At 36.5% G+C, this 25,316-nt stretch overlaps 1 long non-coding RNA gene across 1 annotated transcript; it reads right to left on the reverse strand.

Annotated features, from left to right (window-relative positions):
- Nucleotides 1–11,360: 11,360 nt before the first annotated feature.
- LOC141626816 (uncharacterized) lies at nucleotides 11,361–14,246 on the reverse strand. Its single transcript, XR_012536407.1, has 2 exons — nucleotides 12,384–14,246; nucleotides 11,361–12,187 (listed from the first exon to the last, which is right to left on the reverse strand). It is a non-coding gene; the product is annotated as an uncharacterized LOC141626816 (long non-coding RNA).
- Nucleotides 14,247–25,316: the final 11,070 nt, after the last annotated feature.

A 25,316-nucleotide genomic window follows, 5' to 3' on the forward strand; every position in this document is an offset into this window, starting at 1 on the left:
TTTATTATTTTAGAGAGAAGATAGACAAATTGTTGTTCACATGCAAAATGTACAAGTGAAGTGTGTAAAAATGAACAACAATTTGGAGTGTATAAGGGGAAAGTGGCGGGTGGAGTGAGGTGGAGTGAGGGAGTCAACTTGTTATAATATTTGTCCAATCTTTATCGCATGCACATGATCATATGACAATATTATGGAAGAATAACAAGTAATGTGTAATGATTATAATTATAATCATCCACTACACTCCATTTACACGGTCCAATGTCCCATTTACGGGTCCATTTTGGTTCTTATATTTGTCGCACAAATATGTGTAAATTTTATTTAAACATCGTTTCATGTTTAAATGCTTCCAATTAATTTCGTCCAAATCACTCCGTAAATATACGTGTACCGCTACACATATTATTTACGTACTAATATTAATCACATTAATCAATTAGTACAATTTTAGTGAATTAACAATTAATTAACTAAAACCCGTCTCCCAAAATTTATTATTCAATTATCGCATAATCAAATAATAACTGCCGTGCCTCGAGTTCGCAACTCAAAATCTCTCTAAAATAATCGACTAACCTTTTAGTCTATAAATCAAGGGACTAAACAAATTGTATCTCATACAATTAATTAGTTGTCTATTGGGGTTCGTTCCTATAGGTGTGACCGAAATGGGTCAGTTGATCACCGCCGTCTCACGACAATAACATCAAACTCTAGTCAGCCAACCGTTATCGATTTACGTTAATCAACTGACGAGGATCAAATAATTAAATATCTGATGATATTCCTTTAATGAGATTTATTATGTTAACGAAATATTGTGGAGGACACTAACTCCAACAATCTCCCACTTGTCCGACACAAGGTGTGCGCTACCAATTCTCTTGTCCGTTTTAATCTCCCACTCAATGCAAGGTGTCTTTCAGGTCGCACTTTCAAATGAACATATCGCGAGTGGTTTTCTCGATCGAGAGTGTGACTACCTGACCAGAAAAATCTCTCACAGATTACATCCGAGCGTGGCCACGCATTTGTAGTCATTAACTCCTCGAGTGGCCTTGAGATATAGTTTACCCAACGTGGGTGGACAATTCCTGTATGCCCTATCTATCTTTGCCCAATACAGCTCATCATAACTCATAAGATGTCCTTTTGGCCTCCTTTTACGGCACGACCTAGGACAAAAACCAAAGTCACTCAGAAACTACATTGACTTGGATAATAGTCTCCAGTCAAAAGAATCGACTCATAGGAACATCTTAGAGATCCCTGCCACGATCAGGCGTCTATAATAGAACTTAGGGACTCTCTAAATGGTCACTGTCCGGCAAAGTATCACACACTCTGCCTATGTAATCGACTAGTCATCACGTATGACCTTATGGTGTTGAACAACCATCAATCGACTTACAATCTAGTCACTCCGAGACGTCACCTCATTAAGTGACTAGGGACAAAATACAATATTCATCTTATTCACTTGAATATTGTTCAACATTGTCTCCACAACTTATTCAGATAAACAAGGTATTTAAAAATTTAGTCATACTAAATAAAAGATTCATAAAAGAATGAATACGAAAACAATGATTGTGATTATCATATATATAATAAGAGATACACTATCCAATTATTACATATCCATAATCTAAAGAAAATCTGGTACTCGTCTCAATCCCATTGCGACGACATGACCATCATGCTTAGCCTTTGATAAAGGCTTGGTTAAAGGATCAGCAATATTATCATCTGTCCCAACCTTACAAATGTCAATTTCCTTCCTTTCTACATAATCTCTAACTACATGGTATTTCCTTTCAATGTGTCTAGATTTGTTACTAGACTTCGGCTCTTTGGCTTGAAAAATAGCTCCACGTTATCACAATATAGAGTGATAGGATCTTCGGCGGAATGGACTACTCCTAGTCCCTCCATGAATTTCCTAATCCAAACAGCTTCCTTCGCAGCCTCAGACGCTGCAAGGTACTCAGCCTATGTTGTAGAATCCGCGGTAACGCTTTGCTTGAAGCTCTTCCAGCAAACAGCTCCTTCGTTTAACATAAACACATAGCCGGATTGGGATTTCATCTCATCCCGATCGGTTTGGAAACTTGCGTCTGTGTAACCTCTTATACGCAACTCAGTTTCTCCTCCAAACACTAAGAACGAATCCTTAGCCCTTCTCAAGTACTTAAGGATGTTCTTTACGGCTATCCAGTGACTCTCACCAGGCTTGTCTTGATAACGACTTGTCATGCTCAAAGCACACACAACGTCGGGACGAGTGCAAATCATAGCATACATGATAGACCCAACAGCGGAAGCATAAGGGACGGTCTTCATGTGTTCAATCTCCTTAGGAGTGGAGGGAGACTGTGACTTGCTCAAAGTAATCCTTTGGCCCATAGGTAGAAATCCTCTCTTGGAGTCTTTCATATTGAACCGGTCAAGAACTTTGTCAATATAAGCTTCTTGACTCAATGCTAGTATCCTCTTGGACCTATCCCTATAGATCCGGATACCCAGGATTCGTTGTGCCTCTCCCAAGTCCTTCATCTGGAAGTGTTTCCCTAGCCACTCCTTTACGGAAGTGAGCGATGGAACATCATTTCCGATGAGCAATATGTCATCCACATATAGGACAAGGAATACAACCTTACTCCCACTAAACTTCATGTATAAACACAGTTCTTCCACACTTCTAGTGAAATCGTATTGTTTAATAACATGATCAAAACGATGATTCCAACTCCGAGATGCTTGCTTTAGACCATAGATGGACTTCTTGAGCTTACACACCTTCTTAGGGTTAGATGTATCCACAAAACCTTCAGGTTGTATCATGTACACCTCTTCTTCTAGAATCCCATTCAAGAAGGTGGTTTTGACATCCATTTGCCAAATCTCACAATCATGAAATGCGGCAACCGCTAATATTATCCTAATGGACCAAAGCATAGCGACTGGAGCGAAGGTTTCGTCATAGTGTAGACCATCAACTTGGGTGAAACCTTTTGCCACCAATCTAGCTTTGTAAACATCTACATGTTTATCCACGCCGAGCTTAATTTTATATATCCATTTACACTGAAGGGGTCTCACTCCCTCAGGTAAATCCACCAAGTCCCATACTTGGTTCTCGTACATGGAATCCATTTTGGACTGCATGGCTTCTAGCCAAAGCGAGGAGTCGGGACTAGACATGGCCGATTTGTAGGTAGTGGGTTCATCACTTTCCAAAAGTAACAAAACATCATCCTCTTCGATGTTACCAAGGTAGTGATCAGGTGGATTAGAAATCCTACTTGACTTTCTAGGAACAGTTACCGTTTCAGAGGAAGAGGGAAAGCTATCCTCCACGTTCTCTCTCCTCTACCTCATTCTCGGTTTGTGGCTCTCGAATTCTTCAAGTTCAAATTTTCTCCCACTCTGTCTCCTAGAAATAAACTCCTTTTCTAGGAAGACAGCATCACGAGCCACAAACACTTTGTTCTCGTGTTTATTGTAGAAGTAATAGCCACGTGTTCCCTTGGATATCCTACAAAAAGACATTTGTCAGATCTGGGTGCAAGCTTATTATCAGACTTGATCTTGATGTACGCTTCGCAACCCCAAATACGCATGAATGACAAATGAGGGACTTTCCCTGTCCATATCTCATATGGAGTCTTATCGGCCGCTTTAGTCGGGCTTCGATTTAGTGAAAATATTGCAGATAAGAGGGCAAAACCCCAAAATGAACTAGGAAGCTCAGTTAGACTCATCATAGACCGAACCATATCTAGTAAAGTTCGGTTTCTCCTTTCGGCCACACCATTTAATTGTGGTGTACCACAATCTTTTAGGTGTGAATCAAATTCATAATTTAGATATTCAGCACCACGATCGGATCGTAGGGTCTTAATCTTTTTATCCAATTGGTTCTCTACTTCATTTTGAAACTCTTTGAACTTGTCAAAAGCTTCACTCTTGTTCTTCATTAAGTAGACATACCTGTATCTACTTAAGTCATCAGTGAAAGTAATGAAGTAGTGAAAGCCTCCTCTAACGGTGATGGTTAATGGTCCACACACATTCGTATGTATGAGAGCCAAAACCTCACTAGCTCGTGTCCTTTTTCCCGCAAAAGGTGTAGGAGTCATCTTGCCTAAAAGGCAAGGCTCGCATGTACCATAAGATTCGAAACCAAATGGTTTGAGCACTTTTGATGAAGCAAGTCTCTTAATACGTCTTTCGTTTATGTGGCCTAAACGACAATGCCAAAGGTAGGATTCGTTTGGATCACCCTTTTTGAGCTTTTTAGTTTCTACATGATAAACGTCATTTAAAACATAAATGCCTCCAATTGAAATGACCTTGCCATAAACCACATCATTTAATGAAAAAGTACAACTATTGTCCTTAATCATAAAATAAAAGCCTTCCGCGTCTAACGCGGAAATGGAGATGATATTCTTAGTTAAAGTTGGTACAAAATAACACTTATTTAAATACAAATCTAGACCACTAGCTAAAGTGAGCACATAGGTCCCCATGGAAACGGCCGCTACTCTAGCTCCATTGCCCATGCGGAGATCCACATCACCTTTTGTTAGTGCTCGCACGTCCCTTAAACCCTGCAAATGATTACAAAGGTGAGAGCCACATCTGGTATCAAGTACCCAAGTGAAAGTGCAAGCATAATTAACGTCTATCACATAGAGAGAGGAAATCATACCAATAGGCGTCACACGCTCTTCGTTAAGATCCTCCAAGTATTTGGGACAACTCCTCCTATAATGCCCCTTCCCATTACAATGGAAACATTCGGCCTCGGAGAGTTTGACACTTTTTGCCTTGGGATTGCCATTCTCAACGGCCTTCCCCTTTCCCTTGTCATGTATCTTTGACGATTTCTTGAATTGAGACTTTTCCTTTCCTTTTCCTTTCTTAACTCCAAGGGACATGTTCTTTAACTTCATGGTTAAAACATCCTCTTTGTCACTCCCACTAGCTTCTATATCCCTCTCCGCTTGGGTGAGGAGTGCATGAATTTCATGATAACTCTTATCCATGCCATTCATATTGTAGTTTACCCTAAAGTGGGCAAACTTGGTGGGAAGTGAGTGGAGGATTCGATCCACCACAAGAGTCTTAGGAATGTTACACCCTAGACGCTCTAGGATGTCGACATATTCGACCATTTTGAGTACATGGGGACCAACCTTTTGGCCCCTCTCAAGCTTAGCTTCAAAGAATCGTGCCGCCGCATCGTATTGACGGACTTTAGGTGTTTGTGAAAACATAGTAATCATACGAGTGAATATCTCGTACGCATTTAAAGAAATGCATGATAACTTGAGCTTTGGGGACATCGACCATATCAACACATTCTTGATATCATTCGACATCCTCACATGGTCATCATAGGCGGTCCGCACCGCTGATGAAGCCCTTGGACCGGGCTCGATGGGAGGAGTTTCGGTCAAGTAAGTGAGCACATTGTCGGACAACACGGTACTTTTGATGTTGGATTCCCATTCAAGAAAGTTACTACTGTCATCTTTTAAGATATATTTGTCCATTACGGACCTTAGCCATGAATCTTTGCCTAGTGAAGTAGTCGATAGAGTTGATGAAGTTGCCATTGCGAAATAAAATGCTACAACAAATAAGGAAATATTAACATCCATTGTTTTTAAAAATACTTGTGAAAACATGTTTAACAAGTTTTAGCATTTATATAATGATCTCCCACTAAATTATATAAATGATTCCAAGACCCAAATATTAAAAAAAAAAAGAGCATCGCTTGGGCGAAACATCCCATAATTGTGTAAATTCGGTAAGTCACGTTGACTAATTCTACCTCTAGAACTCTTGGTCGACGAATTTCCTTAAATCCATCTACTAGCCCCGGAACATAAGACCGTCTTATATCCCGTTGAGTCCAACCAATTTTGGCTTGTGATAACCGTTTGCCACCCTACTTACCCAAGGTAAAAAGAGAACACCCCGCTTGGGCGAGCGTGGCTCTAATGAACAAGAGATTCATAGGTGTTACTAATTGGTAAGGCTAATCTCAATTTTAGTTATGTGAGAGATCTTGTCAATTTAGTCATAAATTCCCTATAAGTGAACTAATTCGGTGAATGTAAATGACGTGAATTGACAACCGCGAAAATAAAATGCATGTGATTGGCGATTTTGGCATGCGCGAAAAATAAAAACAAGCAAACAAGTAAGCATATGAATAAATCCTAGTATGGCCACCTAGTTAATAAAAACTAGTCTATTACATATCGGAAACCAATTCCTTGGTCCCTTGACTCTTCATTCCAAAAGTGGTTCTCCTTGTGGGATTTGGAACACCTTCCAAAAATAGACTCCGTCTCGATGTAATCCGTCTTTTGGAAACGACGGTAAGAATAACTATTACAATTGAATTACATAGCTATTCCTATTATACATTAATTAATAAAATAAATAAAACTATTAATTAATTACAAACCGACAATACGAGATCGTATTTAATTACAAACATATCGCGATTCCCATTCATTTCGGGTAATAACGATTAAAATTAAACTAGGCCATACTAGGTACAACAAGATAAATACTTTAAATAAATGATAATCATTCATTCAACTTAAATAAATATGCTTAAAATGCTGTAAAATGATGCCAAAATCGCCATATCTATCAATCGTTGGTATCCATCTCGGTGTTTGTGGATTTAATCGATTTTTAACATGTAAAAATCAATAATCAACTCTTAAATCTCATTTAAGTCCAAACTAATTATCCAAACTGTTTTGGACCTCAAAATTAGTCCTCACTAATTTTATGATGAATAATTAGTTTGATTTGATGATATTTTGCTAATTTAATCGGTAAAATCATAATTTTTAAGTAAAAATTCAAAATAATTGAAAAATTACCCAAAAATTGAAACAAAAATTTTGAGTATTCTGGAACACTTCCAAGAACACCAAAATATCAGAAAAATTGCCCCAAAAATCCGGATAAAATTTATGAAGAAAAAAATCGATATTTATCGGTTTTTAACCACTAAACCAATAAACATAAAAAAAGGTGAAATCAAATTTTAATTTTGACTTTTATCTTTTAAATAACATTTTCAAATGTACATAAATTTATCAAGGGCAGAATCAATTATTTCGAAATTATGATTAATTTATTTCACTTTTATCGACTTTTATCTCATAAAATCAATAAACATGCAAAAAATTCAAACCAATCTTCAAACTTTTGCATACAATCAGTAGAAAACATACATGAAACACCATAAAAATTCCATGGCCCGAATCATCCTTTAACTATTTTTAGTCAATTTATAACTAAAATACGGCATTTTGACTCGGTTTTCTACCAAAAATCATTAAAAATTGCAAAATAACTTCATAAATCACCAAACTTTACCACAATTCTTTTGAGTTTTTATAAATTATCTCATAATTTATTAATATGCTTAAAATCAACATGCAAATTACAAACCTAAGCTCTGATACCACTTGAAAGTTCATAGATCCATATTAGACTCTCTAATAAAAATTAAATTATCTCATAATTTATCATTTTGGTGATCTATGTAACATGCATGCAAATATAAAAGCATAAAAATGAAAGTTAAGGAAAAATAATTTTCTTACATAGATTTTTATGGTTGTATGGGCACAATCAAGATCTCCTACCTTGATTGTTCTTGAGCTTATAACAAAAGGATGATCCTCCTAACAAATATTCAAAGAGAAGATCTCCTAACAATGTGCACCCAAGAACTCAACCCAATTAATCTGACAAGTATTTACTAGTAACTAGTTAGAATTATTCCCTTGATAATATGTAAATATTACTAACACTCTTAGTAATTATTCATTTTAGTTTACTAACAACTTAGTAAAGGATGTTTATTATTTTAGAGAGAAGATAGACAAATTGTTGTTCACATGCAAAATGTACAAGTGAAGTGTGTAAAAATGAACAACAATTTGGAGTGTATAAGGGGAAAGTGACGGGTGGAGTGAGGTGGAGTGAGGGAGTCAACTTGTTATAATATTTGTCCAATCTTTATCACATGCACATGATCATATGACAATATTATGGAAGAATAACAAGTAATGTGTAATGATTATAATTATAATCATCTACTATACTCCATTTACACGGTCCAATGTCCCATTTACGGGTCCATTTTGGTTCTTATATTTGTCGCACAAATACGTGTAAATTTTATTTAAACATCGTTTCATGTTTAAATGCTTCCAATTAATTTCGTCCAAATCACTACGTAAATATACGTGTACCGCTACACATATTATTTACATACTAATATTAATCACATTAATCAATTAGTACAATTTTAGTGAATTAACAATTAATTAACTAAAACCTGTCTCCCAAAATTTATTATTCAATTATCGCATAATTAAATAATAATTGTCGTGCCTCGAGTTCGCAACTCGAAATCTCTCTAAAATAATCGACTAACCTTTTAGTCTATAAATCAAGGGACTAAACAAATTATATCTCATACAATTAATTAGTTGTCTATTGGGGTTCGTTCCTATAGGTGTGACCGAAAGGGGTCAGTTGATCACCGCCGTCTCACGACAATAACGTCAAACTCTAGTCAGCCAACCGTTATCGATTTACGTTAATCAACTGACGAGGATCAAATAATTAAATTCTGGTGATATTCCTTTAATGAGATTTATTATGTAAACGCACTATTGTGGAGGACACTAACTCCAACAATTAGATAGATCATGTGATTATAATTTAGTAGTGTATATTTCTCCTTCATTTCCCCGGTTCACACTTAAGCTTTTGTTTTTGTTCTTTTTGCATAAGTAGAAGATATTGCATGAACTAATTTTCTCTTGAAATAATACCCTTACCACACAACTAACCTCACCCTTACTATCATAATCAACCTTATTACCCCTCGAAACAACAGCCCAACCCACTGATACTCTGTTCCTACCCCCGGCTCACATGAAACACCCACTTTTAACCCCGAAAGCGAACCCACCCCTTAGAACTTAGAAAATCAACCTACTCACCGGAAAACAATCGCCTTCCCTTGAAACCCCCCCTTTTGTATCCTTTAAAAAATCACTTAAACATAGTAAGAAAGAAATATATAGATCTAGTTACTTATGAGGGAGCATTCCTTTCTTGTAATACACTATGCTCCTACTGTCGGCTCACACTTAAAATGTTAAATATTTTTATTCTTTTCGTCACATAATATGTATAATATATTGTATGAACAGTTTTCCCAATTGAATTTGAACTTTTAAGCAAATTACAAATAGATCTCAGATTTCATGTGGATAAATTATGGAAAAATTAGATATTTGTAGTCCGTAAACAACTTTATAGCTAAAATTTATAATTATAATAATGTAGGTTTCGTAAAAACTTGAATTCTACTTAAGGCTTTAGGTTGAGTTGTAGAAATTCCCTCTCGTTTGCCTTTAATACAATACCCATCACAAAGAATAAAAAAGTCAAATAAATGATTGGGACGACAAAAGGAATATGAGGATAAACGGTGGATTCAATAAATTCTTTAGGTCGTCTCTAAATATCTAAACATTCTTACCGGTCATCTTTAATTTTGTGCATTCTATGGGCCAATGATTGCTTTAGGGAAAAAAGTAGACAATAATAGATAAATAGAAGAACAAAGAGAGAATACTTTCATCGATCAACTTCATAAGTCATATTTTGTCAATTTAACCATTTGCGTCGAGGTCGAACTTGTACTCTGTGTAATGACTCTAGGTTTTTTTTTTTTTTTTTCATTATTCATGCTCTACAAACGACTAATGGAGCACATTGTAATTAACCAAATGCTAATTGTAAAATGAAAAGAGAATCTTGTTCAACAAACATAATGATGGAGATTTTTGTAAGTACTCCGTAACTAAAAGTTACTCGTATTTGTGATTAACTAAAAGATCTTAACTAAAAGATTCTAATGTTCTTCATTTTTTAGTCATATTTCTCTTTTGAATTTTCTAAATGATTTAGATTCGTAGTCATGTGAGTTGGCCTCGTATTATGAGATGAGTCATTTTATTAGAGTATATCGAAGTTTTCATATACTATATATAAATACAAATATTAAGATATAATCTTCTAATTCTAATAGAAAAGTTGAAAAAAGTTAATAATTATAAAATAATAAGTCTAAAAATATTAAAAAAATAATTTTCTAATTTTAATTGAAAAATTGGAAATAATTAATTATTTCCTAATACTAATATGAAAAATGTAAATAATTAATTTTAAAATTTTTTTTCATTGTTTTAACAAATTTGGAGACTATCACGTCGCTCGAAAAAAGTCAAATATATATTTATACTAGATTTAATGCCCGTGCGATGCATGGGCCTATATTAATGTCGTCTTGTTCTATCTTTTTTCAAGATCGAGCTAGCTCACAATGTATATAGTGCGGGAAAAAAGATAAGCAATATTAACGTTAAGACTCTTAAGACTGATTATTGTAGCTGACCTTTAAAAATAAATATTCCTCAGTTCTTCATAAAATGCATCGCCGTAGGTAGTTAAGCGAATTTATATATGTATTTATCCACATTAAGGCATTTACACTTTTTTTATTTATTGTAGCTGACGAATGTTTGAAATTCCTCCTAGACTATCTTAGCTAGCGTTTACACTTTTTTTATTGTATAAGGATATCTCAAAAGTACTAGCAATAATGGAATTAGTAGGATAAAATATTCAAAAGAAAGAGTAGCTTTTGTATCTAAGACCATGCAAAAGTAAATATAGCAACCGAAGTCAGGGAGTAGTGCAATGCAGTCGTAAGTGTACAATAGGACTCTACAAATCATAGGGTGATAATCTCTATTTGAATTAATCAATATATATATCTATCTATATTATTAAAGGAAGCTTTTTTCGAGCGATTATAGAGAGTCCAACTATTACGAAACTCCAACTTATAAAAAACTACTACTCCCTCCGTACCACACCAAAGGTAACGTAGGGAAAAATGGAGTATTTAAGAAAAACTGAAAAAAGTAAGGGTAAAGAGTGAATAAATAGGTAGGGTATGTAATTGAGTGTTTAATTGTGGGTTGTTAGGTGGGGTATGTAGTGGCATTTTGTGTAAATATCAAATGGTTATAAGGATAACTTGGTAATATTGTGGGCCAAATAAGGAATGTTACCTTTGGTATGGTACGTCCGTTTATAGTAAGTGTTACCTTTGGTGTGGTACGGAGGGAGTAATCAATACATATATATAAAGCAGCAACTTTTCAAGCGATATTAGAGAGTCCAACTTTTTTAGAATTTCTAACAAGCGTAGATTTCGAAACAAAGTAGATTTCTTAATATTGAAAACAAATTTTAATAAAATTCAAAAAATCTGCATGATAATACAATCCGAGCTAATAAGAATAATCAACTAATTCTATTGAAACACTAATTCTTATGCTACTCTGATCCTCATTCAACTAAACTATTGTAAGTCTCTGACTATAGGTGGAACAGTTCCTATATATATAAGAAGAAGAACTACGTTATACAGGGGCCAAATAACGTTATCCCAGCTACCGATTCACCCGACAGAAGATAAACAGTAATGGATGGGGATCAGGAAATCATGGAGGTAAAGATGCAGCAAGGTCACCGACGTGTAGGAACAAAACCGCTCAGCAGTGTATTATCCCAAGGACCACCTAGAACAATGAGTCTCGCATTTAAACCAAATCCGGGTTTGTTTCCTTGATTTTTCATCAAGGCAATAACACTTTCCAAATGTAACGACCGAATTGCAGTTTTGCACCAACCTTACCAAGGACTAATGACAGCCATCAATATGAGAACTAGAAAGAACACAGCTACCGCCTACGAGTTTGTAATCAGATTTATTACCCGAATCAACATGTTGCAAAAAAAAAAAAACGCCAATCCAGGTTTGTTACTTGATTTCTACACATGAATGCAGTTATAGAATTTTATTAAGACAATTACTTCATGGGAATATAGAGATGGATTTTTAGCGTGCGTTTCTCCACATGACTAACCTAATAAGCAATACCAGGCAACGGAAGAGAAACCAGCAGTCGGCCGACACTTTGGCAACAGAATTAGGTTCCGAATCAACAAGTAAGCCAGGTAGCACAGATCCTTGATCCTGGTGCGTCAATTACATACCATAGATAGTATTAGATACCAGATGTTACCTAATCTTATTAGAAGATTGTAACATATTAGACAAATATAAATAATAACTATTCACCACGGATTTTAATACGAATTAAATATAAACAGAAGTAAAGGAAAACGAAGGAAACAGGTACAACAAACAAGTTCTTCGTTGCTAACATTACCCGAGCTAATAGGCGCGGAAAACCTAGATTCTGGTATGTCCCCGCGATCATTTAAGTACACAAGGGCCTGTACTTTTCATAAGACCTTTAGAATTGACAGAGAGAGATCCTAATATTTGTAAATCAAAATTTCACCTGGGATGAGCACAGTCAGCTTCATGAAACAACGGAGAAAGATAAGGCAGCTGCAGAACAGAACAATAATATACCGATTACCGTCTGTTATCTTCCCACGATTCAGAGCTTATAGTCTCACTGCTGGTCTTGGTATGTTGAAAGCACGTACCACTGTAAGCAAACCTACGCCTTTATCAGACTGATTAACCTTGATACCTTTCTAATCTGATGTTTATTTCTCTAATCCAGTGTTTCTAATTCATGACCACAGTTAATAACTTTTCACCAGGTATCTCAATTTAGCTCCGCCAGAATGTAGTTGCACAACATGCAATATGATCATGTGGTATGAGGAAAGGGTGAAAAAGACAAGCAATCGAGGGCAGATATATTTCAATATGTGTTGTAAGGAGGGCAATATAAGATTGCCACAACTAAGAGATCCTACTATATTTTAAAAAAAAAAACTTAATGGATGACGACAATCAAGGCGCCAGAGCTCGAAAGTTTAGGCATAATATCTGAATGTAAAATTCCTCCAATGCATTCACATAAATGGGTGCGAAAGTCGATACAACTGTGAATAATTCACCCGGACCATACACTTTCCGAATTGGTGGACAGAACAACCATTGTTAAGAGTTTTTGCTTCCTACCGGCAAACGAACGCCCTCATTTATATAGCTTTATGTTTATGACACCCCAAGTAAAATAGATATGAGGCCCAAGGTATTTGTGAAGAAAGACAACAAAGCCAATTTTAGAAGCAGATATACTTTCAATACGTACTGTATTGAAGCAAATGTTAGAGGATGTCAATCCACTAGCACAATTTTTCATGGCCCAACAACGCCTGAGTGAAAAACAACATCAGAAATTGTTGCGCTTGTTATTGTAGGAGATGTTGGAGGAGCAAGTGAAGGAAGAGAGTTAGAAATCGAACACAACGAATCACTAAGTTGTACCCCTCTCTCATGGTCTTATAGTACCCGCTTTTTTCCCCCTATGATTCTACACAGAAATACCATATATATTATTGATGAGAATAGCCAAGGCAAGCAGCCTGGTAAGAGAGTACGGTATGATGAGGGAGTTAATGCGTAGAGACTACAACAAAATTAAATGCTATTCAACTGATATGCTTAACTTCGCAGGGGGGAAACTCATGGACTGTTGTTGCGCAATAGAATCACAAAGACCACATCAAGAATATTGTGTTTAAAGAGGACTTATTAAATCCACTCGCCATTACATAGACCACCCGGAGTCGACCTCACTCTCAACTAAAGCTTTCCACTCAGTATAGAGTTTATAGTTGATATTTATGCTATGTAATAACATTAATTTGGATTAATATTTTAAGCCAATGGAAAAAGTATAGAATTATACCGTGAATAACTCGACTAACCGACATTCTTAATAGTTGATATGAGGAGCAGGTACATCAAATACAGGTCCGCGAAGGAATAGAAGGGATGAGAGATATGCCCGAGTCCCGACGTCGATGAACCGAGCCGGAGAAATTTGTGGATTGACGGATAACAGGTGTGTGCTGATAAGGAGTCATATTACTGGTGTTGTCGACTGGATAAAGAGGTGATTGCTGTAGCTTCATTGAGATGATGAGATGATAGCAGGAGATATAATTTGATTTGGAATTGGGAGATTAGCTAGATTGTTTGTTTGGGACTTCAACAAGGTACGATTATTTTTTAGACAACAGTTTAGAAAGATACCTCTCCTATATCAAAGTAAATAAGTGACAAGGAAGTATAAAAAGTGATTTGGGCAATTGCTCATATTTTCTAATTAAGAAAATATTAAAATAGTTATAATTTGTTGCGAATCATTTTAAATAAGATAAATTTTAAAATGTTCAGTTTTATAATAGGTCAATATAAAACTCAATCAAAATCGAGTAAATTATGTATCAATTCAGGCTTTGTATTTCAAATCAACAACTATCACGATACAAATTATTATACCGCTATTGTGATAGGACTGGTATATTTTACCAAACACATCTTTTCTTTTATTAATCGATGTCCTTATGTATGTGAATTTATCTAATATTTGAAAGATATTGTAATATTAAAGTTAAGGCATAATATATTTTACGAAACTAATTGCATAAAACAGTTAATCAACATATAATGTAGAAAATTATGATGGCATTCACATTCTTAGATCAACTTCATGGTCATGCAATGTCAAACGCATAATTCAAGTCTTTCTTCTTTATAAGGCCATACATTAATTAATTAAGAAACAAGTAGCAAAAGTGGTATTATGTACTACATACTACACAAAGTTTAGGAGAATAGTGTTTTATTATAATTTAAAACCCGTGGTTTGTTTAACAATGAATGCTACCTATATATTACAAGTATCCTTTTTTGGTTACAAGAAGCAGGATTACCCCCTAAATGGACTACATATATATTATAATTATGTTACTTGATGTTATACAACAGATATAATTAACACAAATTTTCATTGAAGACGGGCATATCTGCCACAAGCTGAAGATGTGTCAAGTAATATCTAAGTGGATAGATAAAACAAAAGCAGAATGCTACTCCCTAATCATTTTGCTTTTGTCTTATTATCTATCCACTTGACTATTACTTAACCCTTCTTCAACTTGTGACGGATATGTCCGTCATCAATTAGACTTGTTGTATAATTAATACCCAATGACACAAGTTTTATGCTGAAAATTACACATAATTCATTAGTCATCAACTTTATCAACCCATTTTGCTTCATCTCAAGTTCAAATATTTGGATTTCTTTTATCAACTTAGGTATAGATTGTTACAGATGATATTATAGGGAGCCCCGTGCATCGCACGGGCTTTTCAACTAGTATTTATTAATTTAAAAATTAAAATACCATGAAACCGTAACAACTTTTCCTACGTAGTAACGTATCGAATGAGATTTTATCTTAAAAAAAAATAAACATAGATAAGATTATGGGTGTTAGAGTTTGGCTAGGATGAAAACATAGCAATGTCTTGGAGTATATATAAGACGTCTCTTACCTTTCTTTTCTTTTCCCGTTTATTATGCACTTGCATCATCTGCATGTTTTACTTTATTTGAGAACTTTTTTTCTTTGTTCTTTGATTGTTTTACAACTAATGTCATCAATATTAGATGAATACTTTATTAATTTTGACTTAACTTGCATGTTTAGGTTGATCGAAGTTTGTAAGATGGTAAATTTTGATGATTTTGTACAACATGATAACGAGGGCGTCGTTACTTAAGGTGATTTTCAACATCTTATTTGCATTTTTGCTTTTGAACATCGATATTGTTTACTTATAGTTTATCAATAAGAAATTAACTATGAAATCATTGAACTTGATCAACGCAGATGAAGAGCACAAGCCATTAGCGAAAAAAGATATGCTGACACCAACGTATGGTACGTCTCCGTTGAACATGCGGAGTACAAAAATAGTGTTAATCAGTATATGTTTTAAGAGATTGTATACGTCTTTTTATTGATACTACATACAAAGTGTTATCACTGCAAGGATTATTGATTTTAGATAGTTTGGTTCATGTCATAAGTTATACTCCTACCACCCCTTACAAACGATAAAAATCAAATTAGGTTTGACAAAATTATAGTGAGATTCATATTTGACCCGCTGAATTTAGTTTCCCTGATCGAGATTGAATTTGGGATCTATTCATCAGTTCATCTATGTTAGGAAATTGTACACGAACTGAAAAGACAATAATGAAAACCGCACCGAATCGCTATGCTTTCCTAATAGAACAATTCGACCCTTACTTTAGTGCCTGGGTTGTATCGAACTTTCTATTGAGATAAGACGGTTGCCCTCTGTATTCGACACAGAATACAGAGATATAATTAAGAAGTATTTTTGAGTAGTTTGTTAGATTGTTCAATGATGCAGAAGATGAGATTATCTGTATACCAAACATCTTCAACCCCATTCTATTTATATAGATATGAAAAGGTGTAGAGGGATGTATTTGTGAAGAGTAATAACTTTTCACAAATTCCGACACATTAAATGTCTATTGTGGGAATTAAAACCCATCAAAGTTTCCCGGGCATTGCCCCGAAGCCCCCCTGTCATAGTTGTTCAAATGAAAACTATTCCGTAAATTCATAAATAATTATGCAAGTGTACACTCCGTACTACCCGAACTTACATTATATTATAACGAACTTACCCATCTACGAACCAAACCCGAGTACGCTAAAATGAACCGGTAATTATACTTAAATTACCAACATTCCTCCCCCATTTAAGCGTAATTCAAGATTTTAAATAAGTTAACAAACATACCAATTTATGCATAAATGAAAATGTCACGAAGATTGAATTTCCACTTAGTGAAATTACACATTCCAAATATTCGAGTATCGGGGTGTGACTTATCATTGAACCCTTTCTACTCATTTTGAATACATGAAGATAACTCACACATAAATTAATTTACTTCTAAAATTACGTAACCGACACTTATTTTAAAGCCTAGTGTCCCATATCTATTCATGAACATATCAGGAGTTAAACCCATACTCCCTTGAAGCGGTTGTACTTCATGTCCATATAGGTTGATTCTTTTCATCGTGTCCTTGCATACACACTTTTTCAAAAGATCAACCTTACAACGTGCAAGTCTAAACACACACCTCGGGATATAAATTATCGTGTGCTTCAATCTCTTAACAATAGGCCTTCCACATTGAATTCAGCCTCTAACATTGTATTAGAGGGGAATTGGGTATCCTATCGCCAAAGATCTTATACGAGTTTTAGTCTCATCCCGTCAACCGACTTTATAACCGGTCAAGTCCTTAGTTGACCCTTTATGCAAAGTGATCAACTAAAACTGAGATCTCACAAAAGACAACCAATATCAATTCCCATTTATAATAGTCTATAAATCGTGTTATAACAAACACCCCGGTGCGCACCGTTATTCACTATCAAAATTATATGAATGAAATTGGTCAAATACTTTAAGGAAAATCGTAGATTATTTTCTTCAGCTACTTAACCTTTTAATCGGCTATGCTAACACTACGCATACCAATTCCAATGTCAAACTCATAATGCAAATTCGATCTTGGAAATCCATATACTCATGGTACTTTCCCAAGTAAAATACACTACCACTAGTAGAAAATCACCTTCTACATTTGGTACTTCAATTTGCAAAATACTATCCCTCTAAGACCGGAGAAAAATGACATAGGACAAACCATAATTCATGGTTTACTTTATACATTGTCACACTTGCTTAATCCCTTGCCAAAGATGAGTACTAGCTATACTAGTTTACTTACTCAACTTGTCAAACCGCAATAATTAAGCCCTTGTGAAAACCCGAGTAATAGCTCCACTTTCATTATTTGAATAAAAGCGTCATACTCGACCATTGAAAGTATTAACCGTAGAATAACAATCATACTCTCACACTTATCCTAATACCGAATATCATATTACCTCCCCCATGTCTTTCATAGAAGAACACAATGACAAAACCACCTTTTACAAGGTAAATAATCTTTGTTTTGTGTCAAAGACCAACTTGTCAAAAATCCTACAACAAATGACTACTCCATTCAGGACTCGTCAAAACTGTACATTCAATATTACTGATGTACCTCTTACATGGTTAAACCACATAACTCCATAATCTCACCATGGTTATATCAAACCATCATTCTCGAGATTATATGGTAAAATCAATTACATCAGCAAACTTAAAATGCTTTACATATGACATTGACAGGTTAAACAATCATACAAAACAGTTAGCACACTAACAACATTATTAAATAACCAATCAAATATCCATTGATCAAAACACTAATTTCCATAAACATTCTTCTGGACAATGTTCATCTCACATAATATTCAATGTAAGAGATAACACAATTTGAATATTTATAGCTATACATGGGTGACTTTGAAATTCCTCCTTGAATAAACTAGCCTATCTACCCAAGATACCATATATTGGCTCTTAGTACCGCCCTACCTCAATACACCATGTTTTTAATCTATATATATGAATCCATATATAATTGCTTACTCATATTCCGTGTATTAAATTCAAGAGAGCATTATACTCATTCTCACTTCATAAGGCTCATCTTATATCATTATACTTCAAACATTAAAATAACGATAGTATTTGTAGAAATACACAAATTAAACAGAGAATAAACAAACTACAAACATTCATGTCATAAACTAGCTATTGTATTATCATGAATGTACCAATGCAATACCAACCATCAAAGATACAATGATGCCACTCATCTAAATATAATCATGTCATGAAACAATGCACAATAACCGCATCACAAAGGCATGACCATCATTAAAACAATTGATCAATTAACACATATGTTAACAAACGTATTCAAAAAGGAATACACTAGAAAATATCAACAAACAACTTTTTATCAAATTTTTATATTTATTTTTACCCATCTCATTAACTTGCCCCAGATATAACACAAGTTCAAATAACAATGAGAACAAAAATAGACATAAAATAATGTTCCTTTACATGGATGAGTCTTGATCTCCACCTTAAACCAAACAAGAGTGTCTCAGGCCACCATAGAACCGGAACTTGACACTATCCAAAATCATTACACTATGTTATTGAGTCATACAAACACTCGTATGATAACCGCTCAATCCCACATTCTCGTGTATCATACAAAGGAGGGGTCACTAATGACATACTGACCCACTTCATAAAATATATGGATATTAAAATCCAAACCCACAAAGTACATGTATAGCAGCATGATCGATAACTTCCATGCTAATACAAAGTACTTGTCATCTCACGATATGTGTATCATAAGCATCATGTGAGTGAATAGAACCCAAGCCCTTATGAAGGTCCATAAGTCATACAAGACATAACAGAGTTATTATGCATACAAAATTTATGCCGCAATATCCCATTGATGCGTATAAAGATAATGGCAGAGTCAATCAACGGGTCATCCCTAGACCCCATCATTATATATGTACAAACACTTAAAACTCACATATTAAGATTTTACTCCATCGTTAAGCATGCCCCAATCATTAGAAATAAAACATCAAATATCAAGATATAGATTTATTTCATACATTTGGTAAATTCAATCAAAATAATTAATTACCAAATTATTGTGGATCATCGGTCATAAACAAGCCCATTGTAGGTTAATATCCGTATACTACCCTTTAATTGCAGGACTATAACGTAAAATTTACATGCAATTTATAGTCATAAAACGATAAACACAATGAAATGATTAATGTATAGAAATAACCTCGGGTCCTTTAAATTGCGGCGTAAAGAACAGAAATCAAAGCAGATTTCCTCCTAATCGTTACACCCAAGACTTTGTCCGAGATATGCCCTTGTGCTAGAACGGTGTTCTCCGATTGCCTTGCAATATAGGGAGAACTGATGTGAGTTTTGTCGAGATGAGAGATCTCAGGTTTTTCAGAGGAGAATGCTCTTCAAAATCCTAGTTTTTCTGCAAATGAAATTGTCTAGGTCAAAAGGAGAGGGAGTCTCTCCTTTTGTTTGGTTCGGCCGGACCGAGTGCATGCATGGGGAAGTGGGCTTCCACTTCCTCTTAATTTTAGCTCGAGGTCCAGTTCGCCAAATGCTAAAATGTATATGACGGGTTTATATTATAAATTGTTATCGGTTATCGGAAATTTAGGCATCACTAATAATACGGGTTATTTGAATTATTAATACGTGTCCGACAAAAAAAGTATTGTATAATTATTTTTAATATACATTTAATTAAATATAAATCACGTATATTTAATTTTACGAATTAACCGGTTAATTCGCCTTAGCCCATGATATTTAATCCGTATTAAATATAATATCTCAACATCACATATTTGACTAATTACTAGTCAAATAACTCGGACTAACGGGTTAGTCAATTTTGGCATCTACATGACAGTATTTTCATACCGTCACATCTCTCGAACGTATCCTATAGGTGTGACTTTTAGGGACCAGTTGATCACCGCCATCTGTATGACAATAACGTCAAACTTATCTAGCAAGCCAACCGTTATTGATAAACGTGGATCAACCGATAATAATACCAAAAGTATGCCCTTTGATCCTTTTAGAGGTTTATAAGTCCTTGCACTAATTGTTAAGGACACCAACCCCAACAAGCTCCCACTTGTCCGTACAAGTGCATGTGCAATGACGTTATCCGCACTAACTGGAGGACACAAGCTCCAACAAACTCCCACTTGTCCGTACAAGTGTATGCGCGATAACCGATTCTCATATTCATTTAAAAATTTCTCCCACTCAATGTAAAACAATTTGCAGATCCGGATCCGCAAAGGTCGTATTTTACAATCGACCGTATCTAGAGTGGTTTCCCGACTAGAGAGTAACTTAAGCGATAAAACGAATCCGTATCCGAGCATGGCCATGCATTTCGATTCTGACTCCTCGAGTGGCCCCGAGAAATATCGAGTACTGATAAAGGCTGAATATTTCCTTCAACTCGACTCCTTCCGATCTAAGCACGGCATGAAATGACCCAGAAAAAATCTACTTGGCCCCTGTTACGGATGACCGTGAGAAAGAAACCAAAGTCACCCAAAATCTGCCGTAGTCTCAAGAGACAGTCGATAGTCAAGAGATTCGACTCTAAGGATCACCATGGAAGTCCTATCCACGACCGGGCAACGAATGTTATAAAACATTTAGGACTCCACGTCGTTGTCACAATGGTGTCCTACGAAATATCCGTATAAATCGCCTCTGTGATTGGTCAGTCAACCGGTTGACTTATGGCTCGTTGAACCCACCATCAACCAACGTCACAAAATAATTGCCAGAGTTATCAGCTCATGTGGGCAATTAAGGACTAACAATATATGATGTTTGTTCAGTTCACTTTGTGGTGTTCAAAATCGTCGTACAATTCCACATGAAAAACAAAATATATATATAAAATATCAAAACGATGATGTCGTATAGAGTACAAAGGAGAATGAATCTGATCCATAAAAGAGTACTACAACTTAGGAACACGTTTAATTCCCATGGAATTAACGTGCCCTTCATGCTTATCTTGTCGTAATGCTTTAGTGAGAGGATCTGCTATGTTGTCATCTGTAGCAATCTTTTCTATCACTACTGTCTTTTGCTCCACGTAATCCCGGATTAGATGAGCTTTCCGTTGTACATGTCTAGACTTGTTGCTAGACTTAGGCTCCTTAGCTTGGAAGATGGCACCACTATTGTCGCAATAGATGGTGATCGGGTCATTCGAACTAGGCACTACAGATAGCCCATGTAAGAATTGACGCATCCATATCGCTTCCTTTGTAGCTTCAGACGCGGCATAGTACTCGGACTCGGTCGTAGAATCTCTTTAGAATGTTTGTTTCGAACTCTTCCAGTGATCTGCAGCGCCATTAAGAGTAAAAACGAATCCAGACCGAGATTTCGAGTCATCTCGATCCGTTTGGAAGCTAGCATCTGCGCAGAATAGGTTGCGCATAGCTTTTGAGAGCCTCCATAAGTCAATGCCCAATCTTTAGTCCTCCGGAGGTACTTAAGAATGTTCTTGACAGCCAACCAATGTGGTTCACCTGGTTCTTTGTTGGAATCGACTTGTCATACTCAATGCATATGCCACGTCCGGACGTGTGCATATCATGGCATACATGATTGATCCTATAGCCGAAGCATAAGGAATCCGTGTCATGCGCTCTTTCTCTTCCGGTGTCTCTGGTGCCTGAGACTTGCTCAAATGCACCCCTGGAGCCATGGGAAGGAACCCCTTCTTGGAGTTAGTCATCTTTGAATCTCTCTAGGACTTTGTCTATGTAAGACTCTGATCGAGAGATAACATCCGTCGTGATCTATCTCGATAGATGCGGATGCCTAGAATTCTTTGTGCCTCTCCCAGATCTTTCATCCGGAAATGGTTTTTCAACCATACTTTCACCGAAGTTAAGAGAGGTATGTCATTCCCAATCGGGAGTATGTCGTCAACATACAATATTAGGAAGACAATCTTGCTCCCACTCGACTTGATATATAGACATGGTTCCTCGACCGATCGAGTGAATCCATTTTCTTTTATCACTTGGTCGAAGCGATGATTCCAACTCCTTGATGCTTGCTTAAGTCCATAAATGGAACGCTTAAGCTTGCACACTTTCTTAGGATGTCTTTGGATCGATGAACCCTTCGGGTTGTACCATGTACAACTCTTCCTCCAAAAAGCCGTTTAAGAAGGCGGTTTTCACATCCATTTGCCAAATTTCATAGTCATGAAAAGCAACAATCGCTAAGATAATCCGAATGGAACGCAACATGACTACGGGTGCAAAAATCTCATCGTAGTGCAAACCTGGCACTTGGGTGAAACCTTTAGCAACCAGTCGTGCTTTGTAGATATCTTGTTGACCTTCCGAGAATGCTTTATTTTGTAAAGCCATTTGCATTGAAGGGGACGAACTTATAGAGTAAGTCAACAAGATCCCACACGTTGTTCTCATACATGGAGTCCATCTCGGATTTCATGGCCTCAAGCCATAGTTTCGAGTCAGAACTGGTCATGGCACCTTTATAGGTTGCGGGTTCACTACTCGTTAAGAGTAGAACGTCATCTATGTCATGTTCCTCGACCATACCAATGTATCTGTCCGGAGGAATAGAGACTCTTCCCGACCTCCTAGGTTCCTCGGGAATGTTCACCACAGCCGGGATTGAAGGAATAGGTTCCTCCAATAGTTGCTCGGTATTTGGTTCTGGAATCTCCGACAGGTCGAAGGTTCTATCACTCTTTGCATTCTCGAGAAATTCCTTCTCTAAGAATGTCGCACTAGCCGCAACAAAAACACGTTGTTCGGTTGGCGAATAGAAGTAATGACCACGTGATCCTTTAGGATAACCTATAAAGTATGTCTTGACCGATCGCGGGCCGAGCTTATCTTCGTGTCTCCACTTGACATAAGCCTCGCAGCCCCAAACCCGTATAAAGGACAAGTTAGGGACCGTTCCCTTCCATAGTTCATATGGAGTCTTGTCAATGACTTTAGACGGACTTCGGTTAAGTATTAGAGCGGTGACAAAAGAGCATAACCCCATAACGAATCAGGTAAAACCGTGTGACTCATCATGGATCGAACCATATCAAGTAGTGTTCGATTTCTCCGTTCGGACACACCATTGGTGAGGTGTTCCAGGTGGAGTTAAGCGTAGGGCAATCCCACGGTCCTTTAGGTGTTGATCAAACTCGTGAGAAAGATACTCGCCACCACGATCCGAACGCAGTGTTTTAATCTTTCTACCTAATAGGTTTGTACCCTATTCTCGGTATTCTTTGAATTTCTCAAAGGATTCACTTTTGTGCTTCATTAAGTAGACATAGCCATATCTACTCAAATCGTCCGTGAAAGTGATGAAATACCTATAGCCTTCTCGTGCGGTGATTGACATAGGACCACATACATCCGTGTGTATGAGCCCTAATAGGTCAGCAGCGCGCATTCCAACACCTTTGAAGGAAATCCGAGTCATCTTACCGATGAGACATGATTCACACGTGCCAAATGATTGAAAATCAAAGGCCGAGATAGCTCCATGTTTGATGAGCTGTTTTACGCGTTTCTCATTAATGTGTCCCATACGGCAGTGCCATAGATACGTTTGATCTTTGTCACCAACCTTTAACTTTTTATTCATTACGTGTAATATTTCCGAGGTCTGATCTAAAACATAAATTCCGTTCATGGAAAGCGCCTTGTAGTAAATCATATCGTGTAATGAGAAAATGCAAGCATTGTTTTCTATTACAAATGAAAAACCAAGTTTATCAAGCTTAAACTGAAATAATGTTTTTGGAAAGACTAGGTACATAATAGCAGTCATATAATGACAACTCAAATCCGCTTGGAAGCTGGATCACATATGTCCCCTTGGAGATGGCAGCTACTCTTGCTCCATTCCCAACATGCAGGTCCACCTCACCCTTTACGAGGGGTTCGATGTTTCGGAGCCCCTGCACATGATTACACAGATGAGAACCACAACTAAGTATCAAGTACCCAAGTTAGTAACTTGCGTGGTTAATCTCAATCATATGAATAAAAGTAGAAGAGAGAGAAGACATACCAACAGGTTTAACACGACCTGCCTTTAAGTCCTCATGATAAACAGGACATGTGCGTCTCCAATGCCCAGTCTTGTGGCAATGATGGCATTCCATGTTTTCACTCTTGCTCTTTGTCATGCCTGATGAGTTGCTCGCCTCACCAGGACCACTCTTCCCTGAACCCGACTTCTTGAACTTCGCCTTACCTACTGTTAGGTTTGCCGGAGCTTTGCCCTTACCTTTCCCTTTGTTTGACACAACGAGAACATCCTGTTTCGAGCTCCCCATCGAACTTCATGTCCTTCTCGGTGCGTACGAGGAGGGAGTGCAATTCATGGGGAGTTTTCTTCAAATCATTCATATAGTAATTCGCTCTGAATTGCGAATAACCATCGTGGAGTGAGTGAAGAATACGGTCGATAACAATATTCTCGCCGATGTTACGTTAAAGGTCTCCGGTTTCTCGACATTCTCAATCATGCCGAGAATGTGTGGGCTAACCGGTTGGCCCTTCTGGAGTCTCGCATCAAAGAAGCGAGTGGTATGCTCATAGGTCACGATTCTCGGTGCTTTCGAGAATTCCTTAGTGAGCGTGGTGAAAATCTTGTTTGCACCTTGGGCTATGAAGCGTTTCGGCA

Source organism: Silene latifolia, chromosome Y (genome assembly GCF_048544455.1).
Source record: "Silene latifolia isolate original U9 population chromosome Y, ASM4854445v1, whole genome shotgun sequence".
Classification (NCBI taxonomy): domain Eukaryota; kingdom Viridiplantae; phylum Streptophyta; class Magnoliopsida; order Caryophyllales; family Caryophyllaceae; genus Silene; species Silene latifolia.